Source organism: Carya illinoinensis, chromosome 11 (assembly GCF_018687715.1).
Source record: "Carya illinoinensis cultivar Pawnee chromosome 11, C.illinoinensisPawnee_v1, whole genome shotgun sequence".
Lineage (NCBI taxonomy): Eukaryota > Viridiplantae > Streptophyta > Magnoliopsida > Fagales > Juglandaceae > Carya > Carya illinoinensis.
In genome coordinates, this window is record NC_056762.1 from 19,062,305 (window position 1) to 19,071,850 (window position 9,546).

The 9,546-nt window shown below is 53.0% G+C and overlaps 31 non-coding genes across 31 annotated transcripts; all 31 read left to right on the plus strand.

Annotated features, from left to right (window-relative positions):
* The first annotated feature begins 77 nt into the window (after window positions 1-77).
* On the plus strand, window positions 78-196 carry LOC122287998. Its single transcript, XR_006235276.1, has one exon. It is a non-coding gene; the product is annotated as a 5S ribosomal RNA (ribosomal RNA).
* A 189-nt stretch (window positions 197-385) lies between these two features.
* On the plus strand, window positions 386-504 carry LOC122287091. Its single transcript, XR_006234398.1, has one exon. It is a non-coding gene; the product is annotated as a 5S ribosomal RNA (ribosomal RNA).
* Window positions 505-693: 189 nt separating this feature from the next.
* Window positions 694-812, plus strand: LOC122285115. The gene has a single exon (XR_006232451.1). It is a non-coding gene; the product is annotated as a 5S ribosomal RNA (ribosomal RNA).
* A 178-nt stretch (window positions 813-990) lies between these two features.
* LOC122287999 lies at window positions 991-1,109 on the plus strand. The gene has a single exon (XR_006235277.1). It is a non-coding gene; the product is annotated as a 5S ribosomal RNA (ribosomal RNA).
* Window positions 1,110-1,298: 189 nt separating this feature from the next.
* LOC122287092 lies at window positions 1,299-1,417 on the plus strand. The gene has a single exon (XR_006234399.1). It is a non-coding gene; the product is annotated as a 5S ribosomal RNA (ribosomal RNA).
* Window positions 1,418-1,606: 189 nt separating this feature from the next.
* Window positions 1,607-1,725, plus strand: LOC122285116. Its single transcript, XR_006232452.1, has one exon. It is a non-coding gene; the product is annotated as a 5S ribosomal RNA (ribosomal RNA).
* A 189-nt stretch (window positions 1,726-1,914) lies between these two features.
* LOC122285117 lies at window positions 1,915-2,033 on the plus strand. The gene has a single exon (XR_006232453.1). It is a non-coding gene; the product is annotated as a 5S ribosomal RNA (ribosomal RNA).
* A 189-nt stretch (window positions 2,034-2,222) lies between these two features.
* LOC122285118 lies at window positions 2,223-2,341 on the plus strand. The gene has a single exon (XR_006232454.1). It is a non-coding gene; the product is annotated as a 5S ribosomal RNA (ribosomal RNA).
* Window positions 2,342-2,519: 178 nt separating this feature from the next.
* Window positions 2,520-2,638, plus strand: LOC122285119. The gene has a single exon (XR_006232455.1). It is a non-coding gene; the product is annotated as a 5S ribosomal RNA (ribosomal RNA).
* Window positions 2,639-2,827: 189 nt separating this feature from the next.
* Window positions 2,828-2,946, plus strand: LOC122285120. The gene has a single exon (XR_006232456.1). It is a non-coding gene; the product is annotated as a 5S ribosomal RNA (ribosomal RNA).
* A 189-nt stretch (window positions 2,947-3,135) lies between these two features.
* Window positions 3,136-3,254, plus strand: LOC122285121. The gene has a single exon (XR_006232457.1). It is a non-coding gene; the product is annotated as a 5S ribosomal RNA (ribosomal RNA).
* Window positions 3,255-3,443: 189 nt separating this feature from the next.
* On the plus strand, window positions 3,444-3,562 carry LOC122285123. Its single transcript, XR_006232458.1, has one exon. It is a non-coding gene; the product is annotated as a 5S ribosomal RNA (ribosomal RNA).
* A 189-nt stretch (window positions 3,563-3,751) lies between these two features.
* Window positions 3,752-3,870, plus strand: LOC122285124. The gene has a single exon (XR_006232459.1). It is a non-coding gene; the product is annotated as a 5S ribosomal RNA (ribosomal RNA).
* Window positions 3,871-4,059: 189 nt separating this feature from the next.
* On the plus strand, window positions 4,060-4,178 carry LOC122285125. Its single transcript, XR_006232460.1, has one exon. It is a non-coding gene; the product is annotated as a 5S ribosomal RNA (ribosomal RNA).
* Window positions 4,179-4,367: 189 nt separating this feature from the next.
* On the plus strand, window positions 4,368-4,486 carry LOC122285127. Its single transcript, XR_006232462.1, has one exon. It is a non-coding gene; the product is annotated as a 5S ribosomal RNA (ribosomal RNA).
* A 189-nt stretch (window positions 4,487-4,675) lies between these two features.
* On the plus strand, window positions 4,676-4,794 carry LOC122287361. Its single transcript, XR_006234657.1, has one exon. It is a non-coding gene; the product is annotated as a 5S ribosomal RNA (ribosomal RNA).
* Window positions 4,795-4,983: 189 nt separating this feature from the next.
* On the plus strand, window positions 4,984-5,102 carry LOC122285128. The gene has a single exon (XR_006232463.1). It is a non-coding gene; the product is annotated as a 5S ribosomal RNA (ribosomal RNA).
* A 178-nt stretch (window positions 5,103-5,280) lies between these two features.
* Window positions 5,281-5,399, plus strand: LOC122288221. The gene has a single exon (XR_006235492.1). It is a non-coding gene; the product is annotated as a 5S ribosomal RNA (ribosomal RNA).
* A 189-nt stretch (window positions 5,400-5,588) lies between these two features.
* On the plus strand, window positions 5,589-5,707 carry LOC122288075. Its single transcript, XR_006235351.1, has one exon. It is a non-coding gene; the product is annotated as a 5S ribosomal RNA (ribosomal RNA).
* Window positions 5,708-5,896: 189 nt separating this feature from the next.
* LOC122288076 lies at window positions 5,897-6,015 on the plus strand. Its single transcript, XR_006235352.1, has one exon. It is a non-coding gene; the product is annotated as a 5S ribosomal RNA (ribosomal RNA).
* Window positions 6,016-6,204: 189 nt separating this feature from the next.
* Window positions 6,205-6,323, plus strand: LOC122285129. Its single transcript, XR_006232464.1, has one exon. It is a non-coding gene; the product is annotated as a 5S ribosomal RNA (ribosomal RNA).
* Window positions 6,324-6,512: 189 nt separating this feature from the next.
* On the plus strand, window positions 6,513-6,631 carry LOC122285130. The gene has a single exon (XR_006232465.1). It is a non-coding gene; the product is annotated as a 5S ribosomal RNA (ribosomal RNA).
* Window positions 6,632-6,820: 189 nt separating this feature from the next.
* LOC122287362 lies at window positions 6,821-6,939 on the plus strand. Its single transcript, XR_006234658.1, has one exon. It is a non-coding gene; the product is annotated as a 5S ribosomal RNA (ribosomal RNA).
* A 189-nt stretch (window positions 6,940-7,128) lies between these two features.
* On the plus strand, window positions 7,129-7,247 carry LOC122285131. The gene has a single exon (XR_006232466.1). It is a non-coding gene; the product is annotated as a 5S ribosomal RNA (ribosomal RNA).
* Window positions 7,248-7,425: 178 nt separating this feature from the next.
* Window positions 7,426-7,544, plus strand: LOC122288222. Its single transcript, XR_006235493.1, has one exon. It is a non-coding gene; the product is annotated as a 5S ribosomal RNA (ribosomal RNA).
* A 189-nt stretch (window positions 7,545-7,733) lies between these two features.
* LOC122285133 lies at window positions 7,734-7,852 on the plus strand. Its single transcript, XR_006232468.1, has one exon. It is a non-coding gene; the product is annotated as a 5S ribosomal RNA (ribosomal RNA).
* A 189-nt stretch (window positions 7,853-8,041) lies between these two features.
* LOC122288078 lies at window positions 8,042-8,160 on the plus strand. The gene has a single exon (XR_006235354.1). It is a non-coding gene; the product is annotated as a 5S ribosomal RNA (ribosomal RNA).
* Window positions 8,161-8,349: 189 nt separating this feature from the next.
* Window positions 8,350-8,468, plus strand: LOC122285134. The gene has a single exon (XR_006232469.1). It is a non-coding gene; the product is annotated as a 5S ribosomal RNA (ribosomal RNA).
* Window positions 8,469-8,657: 189 nt separating this feature from the next.
* Window positions 8,658-8,776, plus strand: LOC122285135. The gene has a single exon (XR_006232470.1). It is a non-coding gene; the product is annotated as a 5S ribosomal RNA (ribosomal RNA).
* Window positions 8,777-8,965: 189 nt separating this feature from the next.
* On the plus strand, window positions 8,966-9,084 carry LOC122285136. Its single transcript, XR_006232471.1, has one exon. It is a non-coding gene; the product is annotated as a 5S ribosomal RNA (ribosomal RNA).
* Window positions 9,085-9,273: 189 nt separating this feature from the next.
* On the plus strand, window positions 9,274-9,392 carry LOC122287978. Its single transcript, XR_006235257.1, has one exon. It is a non-coding gene; the product is annotated as a 5S ribosomal RNA (ribosomal RNA).
* The last annotated feature ends 154 nt before the right edge of the window (window positions 9,393-9,546 follow it).

Below are 9,546 nucleotides of genomic sequence, written 5' to 3' on the forward strand. Positions count from 1 at the left end.
TCGCCAGTTGGCATGGGATAGGCAGGGTGCGGCTAGGTCGTAATAGGATTATATTAGTTTTTCGCTGGTAGCATGATGGGTGCGATCATACCAGCACTAATGCACCGGATCCCATCAGAACTCCGCAGTTAAGCGCGCTTGGGCGAGAGTAGTACTAGGATGGGTGACCTCCTGGGAAGTCCTCGTGTTGCACCCCCCCTTTTAATTTTTACCGCATCTCTGGTCGGATGGACCGGAACGAGAACCAGGGAATGGATTTTTAGGAAAATCGCACCGACCCCATCGCGTAGCAATGGGTATCGGTCAGATCGCCGGTTGGCATGAGATAGGCAGGGTGCGGCTAGGTCGTAATAGGATTATATTAGTTTTTCGCTGGTAGCATGATGGGTGCGATCATACCAGCACTAATGCACCGGATCCCATCAGAACTCCGCAGTTAAGCGTGCTTGGGCGAGAGTAGTACTAGGATGGGTGACCCCCTGGGAAGTCCTCGTGTTGCACCCCCCCTTTTTATTTTTACCGCATCTCCGGTCGGATGGACCGGAACGACAATCGGGCAATGGATTCTTAGGAAAATCGCACCGACCCCATCGCGTAGCAATGGGTATCGATCAGATCGCCGGTTGGCATGAGATAGGCAGGGTGCGGCTAGGTCGTAATAGGATTATATTAGTTTTTCGCTGGTAGCATGATGGGTGCGATCATACCAGCACTAATGCACCGGATCCCATCAGAACTCCGCAGTTAAGCGTGCTTGGGCGAGAGTAGTACTAGGATGGGTGACCTCCTGGGAAGTCCTCGTGTTGCACCCCCCCTTTTTATTTTTACCGCATCTCCGGTCGGATGGACCGGAACGACAACCGGGCAATGGATTCTTAGGAAAATCGCACCGACCCCATCGCTATCAATCAGATCGCCAGTTGGCATGGGATAGGCAGGGTGCGGCTAGGTCGTAATAGGATTATATTAGTTTTTCGCTGGTAGCATGATGGGTGCGATCATACCAGCACTAATGCACCGGATCCCATCAGAACTCCGCAGTTAAGCGCGCTTGGGCGAGAGTAGTACTAGGATGGGTGACCTCCTGGGAAGTCCTCGTGTTGCACCCCCCCTTTTAATTTTTACCGCATCTCTGGTCGGATGGACCGGAACGAGAACCAGGGAATGGATTTTTAGGAAAATCGCACCGACCCCATCGCGTAGCAATGGGTATCGGTCAGATCGCCGGTTGGCATGAGATAGGCAGGGTGCGGCTAGGTCGTAATAGGATTATATTAGTTTTTCGCTGGTAGCATGATGGGTGCGATCATACCAGCACTAATGCACCGGATCCCATCAGAACTCCGCAGTTAAGCGTGCTTGGGCGAGAGTAGTACTAGGATGGGTGACCCCCTGGGAAGTCCTCGTGTTGCACCCCCCCTTTTTATTTTTACCGCATCTCCGGTCGGATGGACCGGAACGACAATCGGGCAATGGATTCTTAGGAAAATCGCACCGACCCCATCGCGTAGCAATGGGTATCGATCAGATCGCCGGTTGGCATGAGATAGGCAGGGTGCGGCTAGGTCGTAATAGGATTATATTAGTTTTTCGCTGGTAGCATGATGGGTGCGATCATACCAGCACTAATGCACCGGATCCCATCAGAACTCCGCAGTTAAGCGTGCTTGGGCGAGAGTAGTACTAGGATGGGTGACCTCCTGGGAAGTCCTCGTGTTGCACCCCCCCTTTTTATTTTTACCGCATCTCCGGTCGGATGGACCGGAACGACAACCGGGCAATGGATTTTTAGGAAAATCGCACCGACCCCATCGCGTAGCGATGGGTATCGATCAGATCGCCGGTTGGCATGAGATAGGCAGGGTGCGGCTAGGTCGTAATAGGATTATATTAGTTTTTCGCTGGTAGCATGATGGGTGCGATCATACCAGCACTAATGCACCGGATCCCATCAGAACTCCGCAGTTAAGCGTGCTTGGGCGAGAGTAGTACTAGGATGGGTGACCTCCTGGGAAGTCCTCGTGTTGCACCCCCCTTTTTTATTTTTACCGCATCTCCGGTCGGATGGACCGGAACGACAACCGGGCAATGGATTCTTAGGAAAATCGCACCGACCCCATCGCGTAGCAATGGGTATCGATCAGATCGCCGGTTGGCATGGGATAGGCATGGTGCGGCTAGGTCGTAATAGGATTATATTAGTTTTTCGCTGGTAGCATGATGGGTGCGATCATACCAGCACTAATGCACCGGATCCCATCAGAACTCCGCAGTTAAGCGTGCTTGGGCGAGAGTAGTACTAGGATGGGTGACCTCCTGGGAAGTCCTCGTGTTGCACCCCCCCTTTTTATTTTTACCGCATCTCCGGTCAGATGGACCGGAAAGACAACCGGGCAATGGATTCTTAGGAAAATCGCACCGACCCCATCGCTATCAATCAGATCGCCAGTTGGCATGGGATAGGCAGGGTGCGGCTAGGTCGTAATAGGATTATATTAGTTTTTCGCTGGTAGCATGATGGGTGCGATCATACCAGCACTAATGCACCGGATCCCATCAGAACTCCGCAGTTAAGCGTGCTTGGGCGAGAGTAGTACTAGGATGGGTGACCTCCTGGGAAGTCCTCGTGTTGCACCCCCCCTTTTAATTTTTACCGCATCTCTGGTCGGATGGACCGGAACGAGAACCAGGGAATGGATTTTTAGGAAAATCGCACCGACCCCATCGCGTAGCGATGGGTATCGGTCAGATCGCCGGTTGGCATGGGATAGGCAGGGTGCGGCTAGGTCGTAATAGGATTATATTAGTTTTTCCCTGGTAGCATGATGGGTGCGATCATACCAGCACTAATGCACCGGATCCCATCAGAACTCCGCAGTTAAGCGTGCTTGGGCGAGAGTAGTACTAGGATGGGTGACCTCCTGGGAAGTCCTCGTGTTGCACCCCCCCTTTTTATTTTTACCGCATCTCCGGTCGGATGGACCGGAACGACAACCGGGCAATGGATTCTTAGGAAAATCGCACCGACCCCATCGCGTAGCGATGGGTATCGATCAGATCGCCGGTTGGCATGGGATAGGCAGGGTGCGGCTAGGTCGTAATAGGATTATATTAGTTTTTCGCTGGTAGCATGATGGGTGCGATCATACCAGCACTAATGCACCGGATCCCATCAGAACTCCGCAGTTAAGCGTGCTTGGGCGAGAGTAGTACTAGGATGGGTGACCTCCTGGGAAGTCCTCGTGTTGCACCCCCCCTTTTAATTTTTACCGCATCTCTGGTCGGATGGACCGGAACGAGAACCAGGGAATGGATTTTTAGGAAAATCGCACCGACCCCATCGCGTAGCGATGGGTATCGGTCAGATCGCCGGTTGGCATGGGATAGGCAGGGTGCGGCTAGGTCGTAATAGGATTATATTAGTTTTTCGCTGGTAGCATGATGGGTGCGATCATACCAGCACTAATGCACCGGATCCCATCAGAACTCCGCAGTTAAGCGTGCTTGGGCGAGAGTAGTACTAGGATGGGTGACCTCCTGGGAAGTCCTCGTGTTGCACCCCCCCTTTTAATTTTTACCGCATCTCTGGTCGGATGGACCGGAACGAGAACCAGGGAATGGATTTTTAGGAAAATCGCACCGACCCCATCGCGTAGCGATGGGTATCGGTCAGATCGCCGGTTGGCATGGGATAGGCAGGGTGCGGCTAGGTCGTAATAGGATTATATTAGTTTTTCCCTGGTAGCATGATGGGTGCGATCATACCAGCACTAATGCACCGGATCCCATCAGAACTCCGCAGTTAAGCGTGCTTGGGCGAGAGTAGTACTAGGATGGGTGACCTCCTGGGAAGTCCTCGTGTTGCACCCCCCCTTTTTATTTTTACCGCATCTCCGGTCGGATGGACCGGAACGACAACCGGGCAATGGATTCTTAGGAAAATCGCACCGACCCCATCGCGTAGCGATGGGTATCGATCAGATCGCCGGTTGGCATGGGATAGGCAGGGTGCGGCTAGGTCGTAATAGGATTATATTAGTTTTTCGCTGGTAGCATGATGGGTGCGATCATACCAGCACTAATGCACCGGATCCCATCAGAACTCCGCAGTTAAGCGTGCTTGGGCGAGAGTAGTACTAGGATGGGTGACCTCCTGGGAAGTCCTCGTGTTGCACCCCCCCTTTTTATTTTTACCGCATCTCCGGTCGGATGGACCGGAACGACAACCGGGCAATGGATTCTTAGGAAAATCGCACCGACCCCATCGCGTAGCAATGGGTATCGATCAGATCGCCGGTTGGCATGAGATAGGCAGGGTGCGGCTAGGTCGTAATAGGATTATATTAGTTTTTCGCTGGTAGCATGATGGGTGCGATCATACCAGCACTAATGCACCGGATCCCATCAGAACTCCGCAGTTAAGCGTGCTTGGGCGAGAGTAGTACTAGGATGGGTGACCTCCTGGGAAGTCCTCGTGTTGCACCCCCCCTTTTTATTTTTACCGCATCTCCGGTCGGATGGACCGGAACGACAACCGGGCAATGGATTTTTAGGAAAATCGCACCGACCCCATCGCGTAGCGATGGGTATCGATCAGATCGCCGGTTGGCATGAGATAGGCAGGGTGCGGCTAGGTCGTAATAGGATTATATTAGTTTTTCGCTGGTAGCATGATGGGTGCGATCATACCAGCACTAATCCACCGGATCCCATCAGAACTCCGCAGTTAAGCGTGCTTGGGCGAGAGTAGTACTAGGATGGGTGACCTCCTGGGAAGTCCTCGTGTTGCACCCCCCTTTTTTATTTTTACCGCATCTCCGGTCGGATGGACCGGAACGACAACCGGGCAATGGATTCTTAGGAAAATCGCACCGACCCCATCGCGTAGCAATGGGTATCGATCAGATCGCCGGTTGGCATGGGATAGGCATGGTGCGGCTAGGTCGTAATAGGATTATATTAGTTTTTCGCTGGTAGCATGATGGGTGCGATCATACCAGCACTAATGCACCGGATCCCATCAGAACTCCGCAGTTAAGCGTGCTTGGGCGAGAGTAGTACTAGGATGGGTGACCTCCTGGGAAGTCCTCGTGTTGCACCCCCCCTTTTTATTTTTACCGCATCTCCGGTCGGATGGACCGGAACGACAACCGGGCAATGGATTCTTAGGAAAATCGCACCGACCCCATCGCTATCAATCAGATCGCCAGTTGGCATGGGATAGGCAGGGTGCGGCTAGGTCGTAATAGGATTATATTAGTTTTTCGCTGGTAGCATGATGGGTGCGATCATACCAGCACTAATGCACCGGATCCCATCAGAACTCCGCAGTTAACTGTGCTTGGGCGAGAGTAGTACTAGGATGGGTGACCTCCTGGGAAGTCCTCGTGTTGCACCCCCCCTTTTTATTTTTACCGCATCTCCGGTCGGATGGACCGGAACGACAACCGGGCAATGGATTCTTAGGAAAATCGAACCGACCCCATCGCGTAGCAATGGGTATCGATCAGATCGCCGGTTGGCATGGGATAGGCAGGGTGCGGCTAGGTCGTAATAGGATTATATTAGTTTTTCGCTGGTAGCATGATGGGTGCGATCATACCAGCACTAATGCACCGGATCCCATCAGAACTCCGCAGTTAAGCCTGCTTGGGCGAGGGTAGTACTAGGATGGGTGACCTCCTGGGAAGTCCTCGTGTTGCACCCCCCCTTTTTATTTTTACCGCATCTCCGGTCGGATGGACCGGAACGAGAACCGGGCAGTGGATTCTTAGGAAAATCGGACCGACCCCATCGCGTAGCAATGGGTATCGATCAGATCGCCGGTTGGCATGGGATAGGCAGGGTGCGGCTAGGTCGTAATAGGATTATATTAGTTTTTCGCTGGTAGCATGATGGGTGCGATCATACCAGCACTAATGCACCGGATCCCATCAGAACTCCGCAGTTAAGCCTGCTTGGGCGAGGGTAGTACTAGGATGGGTGACCTCCTGGGAAGTCCTCGTGTTGCACCCCCCCTTTTTATTTTTACCGCATCTCCGGTCGGATGGACCGGAACGAGAACCGGGCAGTGGATTCTTAGGAAAATCGGACCGACCCCATCGCGTAGCAATGGGTATCGATCAGATCGCCGGTTGGCATGGGATAGGCAGGGTGCGGCTAGGTCGTAATAGGATTATATTAGTTTTTCGCTGGTAGCATGATGGGTGCGATCATACCAGCACTAATGCACCGGATCCCATCAGAACTCCGCAGTTAAGCGTGCTTGGGCGAGAGTAGTACTAGGATGGGTGACCTCCTGGGAAGTCCTCGTGTTGCACCCCCCCTTTTTATTTTTACCGCATCTCCGGTCGGATGGACCGGAACGACAACCGGGCAATGGATTCTTAGGAAAATCGCACCGACCCCATCGCGTAGCAATGGGTATCGATCAGATCGCCGGTTGGCATGAGATAGGCAGGGTGCGGCTAGGTCGTAATAGGATTATATTAGTTTTTCGCTGGTAGCATGATGGGTGCGATCATACCAGCACTAATGCACCGGATCCCATCAGAACTCCGCAGTTAAGCGTGCTTGGGCGAGAGTAGTACTAGGATGGGTGACCTCCTGGGAAGTCCTCGTGTTGCACCCCCCCTTTTTATTTTTACCGCATCTCCGGTCGGATGGACCGGAACGACAACCGGGCAATGGATTTTTAGGAAAATCGCACCGACCCCATCGCGTAGCGATGGGTATCGATCAGATCGCCGGTTGGCATGAGATAGGCAGGGTGCGGCTAGGTCGTAATAGGATTATATTAGTTTTTCGCTGGTAGCATGATGGGTGCGATCATACCAGCACTAATCCACCGGATCCCATCAGAACTCCGCAGTTAAGCGTGCTTGGGCGAGAGTAGTACTAGGATGGGTGACCTCCTGGGAAGTCCTCGTGTTGCACCCCCCTTTTTTATTTTTACCGCATCTCCGGTCGGATGGACCGGAACGACAACCGGGCAATGGATTCTTAGGAAAATCGCACCGACCCCATCGCGTAGCAATGGGTATCGATCAGATCGCCGGTTGGCATGGGATAGGCATGGTGCGGCTAGGTCGTAATAGGATTATATTAGTTTTTCGCTGGTAGCATGATGGGTGCGATCATACCAGCACTAATGCACCGGATCCCATCAGAACTCCGCAGTTAAGCGTGCTTGGGCGAGAGTAGTACTAGGATGGGTGACCTCCTGGGAAGTCCTCGTGTTGCACCCCCCCTTTTTATTTTTACCGCATCTCCGGTCGGATGGACCGGAACGACAACCGGGCAATGGATTCTTAGGAAAATCGCACCGACCCCATCGCTATCAATCAGATCGCCAGTTGGCATGGGATAGGCAGGGTGCGGCTAGGTCGTAATAGGATTATATTAGTTTTTCGCTGGTAGCATGATGGGTGCGATCATACCAGCACTAATGCACCGGATCCCATCAGAACTCCGCAGTTAACTGTGCTTGGGCGAGAGTAGTACTAGGATGGGTGACCTCCTGGGAAGTCCTCGTGTTGCACCCCCCCTTTTTATTTTTACCGCATCTCCGGTCGGATGGACCGGAACGACAACCGGGCAATGGATTCTTAGGAAAATCGCACCGACCCCATCGCGTAGCAATGGGTATCGATCAGATCGCCGGTTGGCATGGGATAGGCAGGGTGCGGCTAGGTCGTAATAGGATTATATTAGTTTTTCGCTGGTAGCATGATGGGTGCGATCATACCAGCACTAATGCACCGGATCCCATCAGAACTCCGCAGTTAAGCGTGCTTGGGCGAGAGTAGTACTAGGATGGGTGACCTCCTGGGAAGTCCTCGTGTTGCACCCCCCCTTTTTATTTTTACCGCATCTCCGGTCGGATGGACCGGAACGAGAACCGGGCAATGGATTCTTAGGAAAATCGAACCGACCCCATCGCGTAGCAATGGGTATCGATCAGATCGCCGGTTGGCATGGGATAGGCAGGGTGCGGCTAGGTCGTAATAGGATTATATTAGTTTTTCGCTGGTAGCATGATGGGTGCGATCATACCAGCACTAATGCACCGGATCCCATCAGAACTCCGCAGTTAAGCCTGCTTGGGCGAGGGTAGTACTAGGATGGGTGACCTCCTGGGAAGTCCTCGTGTTGCACCCCCCCTTTTTATTTTTACCGCATCTCCGGTCGGATGGACCGGAACGAGAACCGGGCAGTGGATTCTTAGGAAAATCGGACCGACCCCATCGCGTAGCAATGGGTATCGATCAGATCGCCGGTTGGCATGGGATAGGCAGGGTGCGGCTAGGTCGTAATAGGATTATATTAGTTTTTCGCTGGTAGCATGATGGGTGCGATCATACCAGCACTAATGCACCGGATCCCATCAGAACTCCGCAGTTAAGCGTGCTTGGGCGAGAGTAGTACTAGGATGGGTGACCTCCTGGGAAGTCCTCGTGTTGCACCCCCCCTTTTTATTTTTACCGCATCTCCGGTCGGATGGACCGGAACGAGAACCGGGCAATGGATTCTTAGGAAAATCGCACCGACCCCATCGCGTAGCAATGGGTATTGATCAGATCGCCGGTTGGCATGGGATAGGCAGGGTGCGGCTAGGTCGTAATAGGATTATATTAGTTTTTCGCTGGTAGCATGATGGGTGCGATCATACCAGCACTAATGCACCGGATCCCATCAGAACTCCGCAGTTAAGCGTGCTTGGGCGAGAGTAGTACTAGGATGGGTGACCTCCTGGGAAGTCCTCGTGTTGCACCCCCCCTTTTTATTTTTACCGCATCTCCGGTCGGATGGACCGGAACGAGAACCGGGCAATGGATTCTTAGGAAAATCGAACCGACCCCATCGCGTAGCGATGGGTATCGATCAGATCGCCGGTTGGCATGGGATAGGCAGGGTGCGGCTAGGTCGTAATAGGATTATATTAGTTTTTCGCTGGTAGCTTGATGGGTGCGATCATACCAGCACTAATGCACCGGATCCCATCAGAACTCCGCAGTTAAGCGTGCTTGGGCGAGAGTAGTACTAGGATGGGTGACCTCCTGGGAAGTCCTCGTGTTGCACCCCCCCTTTTTATTTTTACCGTATCTCCGGTCGGATGAACCGGAACGAGAACCGGGCAATGGATTCTTAGGAAAATCGCACCGACCCCATCGCGTAGCAATGGGTATCGATCAGATCGCCGGTTGGCATGAGATAGGCAGGGTGCGGCTAGGTCGTAATAGGATTATATTAGTTTTTCGCTGGTAGCATGATGGGTGCGATCATACCAGCACTAATGCACCGGATCCCATCAGAACTCCGCAGTTAAGCGTGCTTGGGCGAGAGTAGTACTAGGATGGGTGACCTCCTGGGAAGTCCTCGTCTTGCACCCCCCCTTTTTATTTTTACCGCATCTCCGGTCGGATGGACCGGAACGACAACCGGGCAATGGATTCTTAGGAAAATCGCACCGACCCCATCGCGTAGCAATGGGTATCGATCAGATCGCCGGTTGGCATGGGATAGGCATGGTGCGGCTAGGTCGTA